The following is an 8,964-nucleotide window of genomic DNA, read 5'->3' as shown; positions in this document are numbered from 1 at the left end:
AGCAACTTGGGCTGGTGGAAGGTGTCCCTGCCCATGGGGTGGAACAAGATGAGCTTTAAGGTCCTTTTAGATGATCTTTAAGGGCCCTTCCAACCCGAACCATTCTGGGATTCATGTCTATGACACAGAAAGTGTTTTTTCTCAGTTAAAATACAAAGAAGAGCTTTTCTTTCCTCAGCTGTGCCAGGGCTTAGTTTGCCCGTGTAAGGAGAGAGGATTAATTGTAGCTTTTAGGCAGCAGTGAAAATGCCCCGCGGAGAAAGAGCCTGATGAGTTCGTGTGGTGGTTGCAGGCAGAGCTGGGGGCACAGGGCAGAGCTCAGCCTGGGCACAGTTCCACGCACAGGGGGCATGGAATTCTGAAACCGGGAGCGGGGAGAGGCGGGGATATGAATATGCAAAGGGAGCAAAACCATCCCCAGAGAAACCAGCGCTGGCTGAAAACCCTGGGGGTATTCCAGAGGCGGAGCAGCGCCGGGAAGCAGCGCTGTGCCAGCCGGGTTTGGTGCCCGCGGGCAGAACCGCGAGCTCTCTCCGCGCTCATTGTGTGCATAATCCTGACGCGAGCTGGGAAGGACTTATCCCCGCAAAACCGGCGGATAACTGGATGAAAGGGTTACATTATGCATCCCATTCTTCCTAATTAACTTGATTTGTTTTGGTGGGGTAATTAGAGGAGCGTATTAGGTGTTCTTTAGCAACAGCGCTCGCTCTCCGGGATTTATCCCGGGCCAGCAGCGTCCCGTCCCGTGTCCCGGCACACACACGCGTGGTCTCTCATTAGCTCCACTCTTTTCTCATGCAAATGCTTCCCGTTCTGGTTCCTTAGGAGAGGGATCCTCTTTGTGAAGGAGTACGTGAACACCGGCGGCTTTCCAGCCTCCCCACGCTACGGAAGGTACGAGGAGCGGCCGGGGGGGGACACTCGTGTGTCCCCCGCGTGTCACACACTCGTGTCACACACACACGGCCCAGCACGCAGCTTTGCCAGCTCACACCTCCCGCCCGGCTCCAGGGGCTGGAGCGCTCGGAGTTCCGCAGTTAATTAGCCCTGTTAATTGGGGAGCAGAGTTTTGCTGGGTGAGGACCCGTTGTGACAACTCATCCCTCTGTCCCACCGCTCCCGGGGGGCAGGGAAGGGGAGCGGGTTGATCTCCGAGGTGGATGCAAACACCACCCTGCAGGTTTTCAGGCTGCATATTTGGCCACCGCGAGGCTTCGCCGGGCACCTGAACGCGTAAACAAAGGGGTTGGGAGTGGTGAGCAAAACGTGGAGGTGGGGGGGTTCTCGCTCAAAAAAAGTTATTTTTCGAGTTTAAAAAAGTTAAATTAGGCCGTTTTCAAGCTTAAATCTTCGGTCTTCTGTGTTCTGCTTGAAGGTAACTGAGTGAAGCTGCTCCAGACTGGCCCAGAGCAGGGTTTGGCCCGATGTAAATCATCCTTCCAGTGCTGTGGCACCAGTTAACCCCAGTTTGATGCTTCCCCGCTGGCACTGAGCCTCCCTCAGCGCTGTGCTAGCATTCCTGGGGGAGCTGATTACAGCCTGGAAATCTCCAGCCTGTCCTGGAGCTCAGCAAAGCCACTGTCAGCAGCCCAAGATAAGCCAAATATCCAGGAGAGCCAGGCAGGGAGGGAACACTCAGCTGGGTGAGACTAGGGATGTGCTCCCTGCCTTTTCCTGCAGAATAGGGCAGGGTTTGGGAGTTCAGTGAGCAATGAAAACAGGTCCTATTTCCAGAGAACATCCAGAGGAGTGTTGCTGGTGAGTGTTTTGGAGGCAGGATTTCACAGCTTTGCTGGTCCAGCCACCGGTGCAGGATTTTGCCAGTGGAAAATATGCTCCCCCTCCTTGTATCCCTGCTCCCAGCCCACCTAATCCTGCCTTTTCTGACTTTTTAATGAGATAACCTGGTTGGTGGATGGTCTGATGGCTGGCAAGGGGTGGGAGCATGGGGTTGGGAATATACTGGAGAAGGGAGAGAGCAGAGGGAGCTTGCACTGCCCAAGTTTTTGGCTCTTCTCAGCCCCTTCCTGAGCTCCATTTCCCAGCTCCTGGAGTGGGACCCCCAGCACGGGCTGCCTGACCCTCTAACCAGCCCTGGAGAGGCATTTCCCTGATGGAAAGGGCAACACTAAATGAGGGAGCAGGGAAAGAAACTGCTTCCTCCTGCTCCCTCCCTCCTCCAGGATGTTCCCAATGTCCCTTAGAGGTGCAGGGTTGTAATTAAAGGTGATTAAATGTCCTTCCTCGTGTCCTATGCTGACCTGCTGGGAAGGAAACTTGGGGAGCTTCTCCCCAAGGAACAGGTGCTGGGACATTCCAGATCCCTGCATTCATGATTCATGATTCCAGCTGAGATTCTCTTCCTGTGTTTTCTCCATCTCCAGTGGCAGCCTTGTGGATCTGACTGATGTGGACAGAGCCAGCTACAGCCACCACAGTTACCTGTCCAGTGCTCCCCTGCACAGGTAGGACAGGTCAGGGCTGCCTTGGGGGGCTCAGCAAACCCTGACCCAGAAATGACTGGAAGGGTTTGATTTTCTGAGGATATTGGAGGGGGAGTTTGGTGGAACAGCAGCATGGAGGGATCTTTGGAAAATACAGTGACATTGCCTTGAAGTCAGAGAGGCCAGAGGAGGCCAGGAAGGTGATCAGAGGGATGGAGCAGCACTGCTGGGAGGAAAGGTTGAGAGAGCTGGGATTGTTCAGTCTGGAGAAGAGAAGCTTTGGGGTGACCGAATTGTGGCCTGCCAGGACCTGAAGGACCCTGCAAGAAAGATGGAGGGAGACTATCTCCAAGAGCCTGAAGTGACAGGACACAGGGAATGGCTTCAAACTGACAGAGAGTAGGTTTAGATGGGATATTAGGAGGAAATTCTTCCCCGTGAGGGTGGGGAGGCCCTGGCACAGGTTGCCCAGAGAAGCTGTGGCTGCCCCTGGATCCCTGGAAGTGTCCAAGGCCAGGTTGGACAGGGCTTGGAGCAACCTGGGCTAGTGGAAGGTGTCCCTGCCCACAGGAGGAGGGTAGAAGGAGATGAGCTTTAAGGTTCCTCCCCACCCAAACCACTCCATGATTCTAAGACCTGTCCTGCACCCCTGGGACAGCACCTGTCCCTCTGTACTGTCACTTGACACATGTGGGAGCTGGTTGCTCACAGGGCTTGGTAAAAGCCTCTGCCACCAGTGCTGGGAGTGGAACCAGCTGGTGTTGCAGAGGAATCCATCCTTCTGTCCTGCCCAGGTCCAGTGACCCCGTGTGCAGCTACTGCAGCCGCGAGATCCGAGACTGCCCCAAGATCATCATAGAGCACCTGAACATCCACTGCCACGAGTACTGCTTCAGGGTAAACCTCTCTGCTGCTTCCCTGAGCTGCTGGGAATGGAGGGGGAGGGAGGGTATTGGTGCAAATTCCATCCTCAGGCTTTCAGAGTGATGGATCCAGCGTGTGCCAAATGCTCGTGTCGCGTCGGGGCAAACGAAGTTGGGCAGTCCCAGGTGTTGGTTGCATCCCCCCAAGTTTTTCAGGGGCTGGAATAAATGTGTGTTAGAACAAGGAGGATTCTTTATCACTAGCAGCACACTCAGGACACCCTCATGTCGCTGTCCCTGGGGCAGACTTGCTGCTTTGTGGCCTCTGTGCCCCAACACAGGGCTGGCTGAAGCCTCAAAGCTTGCAAAGTTTACAGGGAAAGTCTGTGGGGATGGGGAGGGTGGGAGGAGGAGGGATGGGGAGGGTGAGAGGAGGAGGGATGGGGAGGGTGGGAGGAGGAGGGATGGGGAGGGTGAGAGGAGGAGGCCTCCAGGTCCATTTTGCTGTTTAGCCTCAAGGGTCACACCCTCAGCCCCTTACAAAACGATGCAGAGATTGTTCTCTCCTTGCTGTCATTACTGTGGGGGGCTTTGGTTGCTCTCTGACTTCCTTGTTTTCCCTTTGGCAGTGTGGAATTTGCCACAAAGCAATGGGAGATCTCCTGGATAAAATATTCATCCACCGGGACATTGTGCACTGCGACAAATGCTACGAGAAACTCTTCTAGGTGAGTTTGCAGTGCCCCTTTCTGGGGTCAGCAGGGTGTGAGAGCTCAGGGTTCCCTGACTGAAGGGCATTTAAACCCTGAGAGGTCCATGCTGGGATCTTCCTGTGGCCCTTCAGTGGGAAGCAGTGACCTTGTTGCAGAATTACACTCGAGCTGGTCCTGGGGGTGTTAGTTGGAGCCAGAATCTTGGTGACAAACAGCTTCCCGGGGGTGACAGGCAGGGGCTGGCTCGAGTGATGACAGAAGTGTCCCTCAGAGGTAGAGAGTCCTCTTGGGAGGTGATTAAAGGTCCCTCCCTGTGTCCTGGACTGACCTGCTGCGGGGGGTTTGGAGCTGTAACATTCCTCTGACAGGGAGCAGCACTTCGGTGGCAGGTGCAGCTACTCCTTTGTGTAAAGATCCTTTGAGAGGAAAACCTTTGGGAAAACTGGAGCTGGACACTCTGCCAACAGATCGGTGGGCTGGACACGGTTTGGTTTTGTCTGATTAGCTGGAAGGGGCAGGAGGCACCATGGCAGCTCCTGCACTGGGTTGTAGAGGCCTCCTGTCCTGCTGCTGCTGAGAGGAGGAGGGAAAGGGGCTCCTGCCTCACTGCTCCTTGTTCCTTGTAATGTGATGTGACTGGTGAGCCCATCCCTGCCCCACTGACCTCCATTCACCCCTCTGCGTTTGGAGATAAAAGAATTCATAAATATTACCAAATATCATTCATAAAAAAAGAAGACTGTTGCTGTAAATAGCTCTAGGTTTATGAAGTAGTTGTGCTTACTATAAAAGGGTACAACACTACTTCTGTCAAAATAAGTACATCTTTGCTTAAACTACAAAAATGTTGGGAAACCTGTTGAACTACTTATGTTTTATATGTGATTAAAAAGTTGAATTATTTGACAATAATGCAGTAGTTCCATTCAATGAATATAAGAATAACTTCAATGATCCTAGACGTACCTAATGGACGAGGTAGTCACAAAAAACAATTGTCTGATTTTTGCATGACATTTTCAGAATTATTAAAAATAGAGTCTTTCTTACACAACACGAAGACTATTGTTTTGTTCTCAAAGATCTAACATTCATTAATTCTCCTCTAATTGTTTTATGGGGATTTGTGGGCTGATAGATTTATCTTCCATTGTTTAGGAAAATCTGACAGTCATTAAATATTCTACTATTAATTTAGCAAAGTAAACGCTATTCAAACAGCGGTGCAAAGGGTGAATCTATTAATTACTTTTAAATAACTCTTATCTAGTCTTATACTGTGACAAAAACATACAGCGGAGATGTAATGGAATTAATACTCAAAGATAACTCAGATGGTTGTGGATATGAACCATGTCATGCTAGATTTTTTCTTTGACTGTGATCTGATTTTACATCCTTTGAAGCTAGTGATTAATAGTTTAGGGATTCCATCTTTTAGGGCAGCTTAGAACTGAGCTCGAACTTTCTGATGTATATAAATAAGGTCGAACTTTTCCTATTTTACTTAGTGTTTCAGATTCTTTTCTTTTCCAAAGAAATCTTATGGACAAAGCTGGGAGATCTTAGGATGATTCAAGTCGATTTAGGATGTAAAATAATTTTTGGTGCAGAGATTATTGGTTTGGCTAATTGTAAACCAATCCAGATGAGTTTTGTCGCGTCGCTTGAGCCATTTGAGGCTAAAACAATACAGTAGTGTAACTGTGGCATTCTGTTGAAAAATCTGTATTTTTTCCTGATGCAAACTAGCATTTGTGTATGTGCTGTATAATGCTGGAATAAGTATTAGTTAGATACTTACTTACAAGGTCACTTAGGGATTATCTATTTTAGTTACATTTGGACTTTAAGTGCTGCTAAATGATGGGGCAGATTAGGCAATCTTCTTTCAGGCAATATAGCTATATTTTTTATGGGCTCAAGAGCTCAAGAGTTTATTTTGGTGCTGAAATCTGATTGGGAGTTAGGCTTCTCTGCCTTTCAGTACAACATAAAAATTATAGGAATGGTCGTCACACCAAACACACTGACATGAGGAAAGCAAAATTTTCATAATGTCATTTCTATTTAGTAGTTTGTACTAATATTTTATTTACTAGTTTGACAATAGGTTTGAGCTTCTGTTTTCTGAGGAACCAAATTCTCAGAAATCTCAGAGTGCTCAGATAATAGACATTTGATTTGTTTGAGGAGATACACAGGGAGAGGGGTTTTAATTATTTTTATTTCTTAAATAACTTCATTCTTGAATGACATAATTTGAAACAAATAAGATATTTCACACTAGACAAAGCATTCATCTGAATTCCAGTTCTTCTTTAATATACTCAATATTAAACAGCCATTGGATAGACTACAGAACCTAGAGTGGGAGGTAAGAGCTTTCTAGGAGTTATCTTTGCACAAATTTGTGCCTTCTGAACATGAATCTTTACACAGTAGATTGTATAGACAGGCTATATAGAACTGGTCTATACTTCCAATTTAAATTTCTTGAAGACAGGACAGAATAAATGTATTTCTGTGCGTATGAGTATAGACTACTCATCTAACATGAATTTCAATTTTGAATGAATACCTGAAGTTGAAGGGTAAGCTTATTCATATGACCAATTTTTATTTTTTTCATTTCTTTGTTTTGAGGTAAAGACATAAAGCTCTAGAAGGCTTCAGCTAGATGATGTGTATTGATCAATACTTGTTATCTAAGTTCAGTCTGGGTTACTTTGGTACTGTTTCAATTGTAAATGAGTTTGAAAAGTGCAGTGAAATTTTATTTTTTATGTTTAGGATTTTTATAAATGTTTTATCCTAATTCCCCTTGTATGCTGTTTCCTCTCTAGGAAGTTTTTATGCATTAAGAAAAATTGTTTGGTTCCTCTGTCTAGTTGGAGCTATAAAAGACAGCAATGAAGCCATAAAAGGCAACAGCATTTGTTTGTCTCCATTTCATGTGTTTGTTATTTTGGCAGCTGTGCTGTTTCATTTTGCCCATCTACCAGTATCCATGTACTCGTGTATAAAAGGGCACATTAAAGTAATGGATTTTGTATTTTCTTAGGACTTGGAATACCACAAATTGAAATCCCAGAGGAACTGGTCTATACTTCCAATTTAAATTTCTTGAAGACAGGACAGAATAAATGTATTTCTGTGTGTATGTTTTCCTGTTTTACTTCCAATTATTTTTTCTATGTAGTCAAGCATCCTTATTTGCACTGTTGGGCTGTATTGACCCAATGTGGACTTGTGGCCCCCTTGTAAAATTCCTCAGAATTTTAGATTCTGAAAGATATCTCCTACGTTAAAGGTCTCTGAATATAAATAAAAAATACAGCTTTCTGATTTCGCAAGTGGAACTGATAAATGCATTTCATGTTAGTTACTCCCTGTCCACATACCAGTTCAAGCCAAACTGTAGATGTTCAACTTCTACACTTCATTTGACTGCAAACTCACAATTCACAAAAAGCCAAGAAAGTCCTCACAATGTTTTTTAATTACTACATGCAAGGAAATAATGAAAGAGGTAGGATAAGTGCAAACAGGTGTACTTTGACCACCCTTTAAAAATATTTACTCTTTTCTCCTTCTTTTTAAATAATGCTTATACAAACACTAACAGAAGGTGGCTCTCAAGGACTTTATCTGGCAAATTTTTTTTAGCCATTATTGGATAAAGTTTCTACTTCTAGACGAGGTGTGAAGTCTATCTGACACATACTAATTGCAATAGTAGTCAGAGAAGGGAACATTGTTTTTCAGGCTTGAAGAGACAGTGTGTTTCTGAGAACAGCTTCCTCCTACCATTTTGGTGTAGTTTTATTAAACTAAGGGCGAGATTCTGTTGAGCATGTCTATTTTTATTTAATATCTAATCTTAGCTGAATGATGTGGTCTAACAAATCAACATCTGCTGCTATTTACTCAATGACTGTGAAGGTCTGGATGATGATCTTGGGAAATACATTAGCACCAAACAGAACCCCTGCTTTAAAAATAGATGATTAATCATTGCTTTCTGAATAGCAAATGAGTGCTGTACTTGTCTTTTAACTTTCAACAACATCTCAGTTTCTTCACATCTGTTGTGGTTTTACTGTTGTTTTCTTCCCCATTGAGTCTTTTGGAATATTTAGGGAAATGGGGGATTCTGATTGGATTCTTTCTTTCCTTTCAAGTTTAACCCTGTGAATTCAGAGCTCTGTATGTTATCTACTAATGGATTCAGGAATAGAACCATAAAAGAACTAAAGTATAAAAGTGTTGAAACATCACAGTACTGAACATTATAGTGCCTAATTTTCAGACACCTGCTGATAACAAGAATTCACAGTTCTGAAGTAGGTACATAAGCTTCAATACCCAGGGAAAATTTTATAACAAGTGTATGGGATAGGAAATCTAGCATATGTGGAAGGATGACGATTATTTATAGCACAGAAAGAGAAAAAAGGACAGTAGCTAAATTACTTGAGTATTTCCTGCACCTATACCAGCAACTTTGTTTTACTAAAGCCTGTCTCTCGGTAGCAAAGACACTCTGCTGCCATTAGGGAAATGGGAGTTCCAGTGTTTGCTAGTGGAAGAGGGACTGAAGTCTACATCTCTCACACAGTATTAAGAAATAGCTCAATAGGTTGAAAACCAGTAGATTGAAAAATCAAGTACTAATACATCTCCTTTGGCAAATGGTTTAAGAAGTTTCAGAATTGCTGCTCATGTCCCTTATGTAATGCTTTTTTGGCAAAATCACAGAGTCACAGAATATGCTGAGTTTGAAGGGACCTAGAGGGGTCATTGAGTCCAATTCCTGTGCCTGCACAGGACCATCCCCAAGAGTCACACCATGTGCCTGAGAGTATTGTCCAAACCCTTGAACTCCGTCAGGTTTGGTGTTGTGATCACTTCCCTGGGGAGCCTGTTCCAGTGCTCAAC

At 45.3% G+C, this 8,964-nt stretch overlaps 1 long non-coding RNA gene across 1 annotated transcript; it reads left to right on the top strand.

Moving 5' to 3' along the window:
• The first annotated feature begins 456 nt into the window (after nucleotides 1–456).
• On the top strand, nucleotides 457–4,047 carry LOC114001936. The gene is made up of 4 exons (XR_005562603.1): nucleotides 457–897; nucleotides 2,388–2,468; nucleotides 3,242–3,344; nucleotides 3,940–4,047. It is a non-coding gene; the product is annotated as an uncharacterized LOC114001936 (long non-coding RNA).
• The last annotated feature ends 4,917 nt before the right edge of the window (nucleotides 4,048–8,964 follow it).

This window comes from Pipra filicauda, unplaced genomic scaffold (assembly GCF_003945595.2).
Source record: "Pipra filicauda isolate LSUMZ 115617 unplaced genomic scaffold, ASM394559v2 scaffold1485_size12202_pilon, whole genome shotgun sequence".
Classification (NCBI taxonomy): Eukaryota; Metazoa; Chordata; class Aves; order Passeriformes; family Pipridae; genus Pipra; species Pipra filicauda.
Note: the sequence above shows the minus strand (reverse complement) of the source record. Positions and strands in the feature narration are given on the sequence as shown.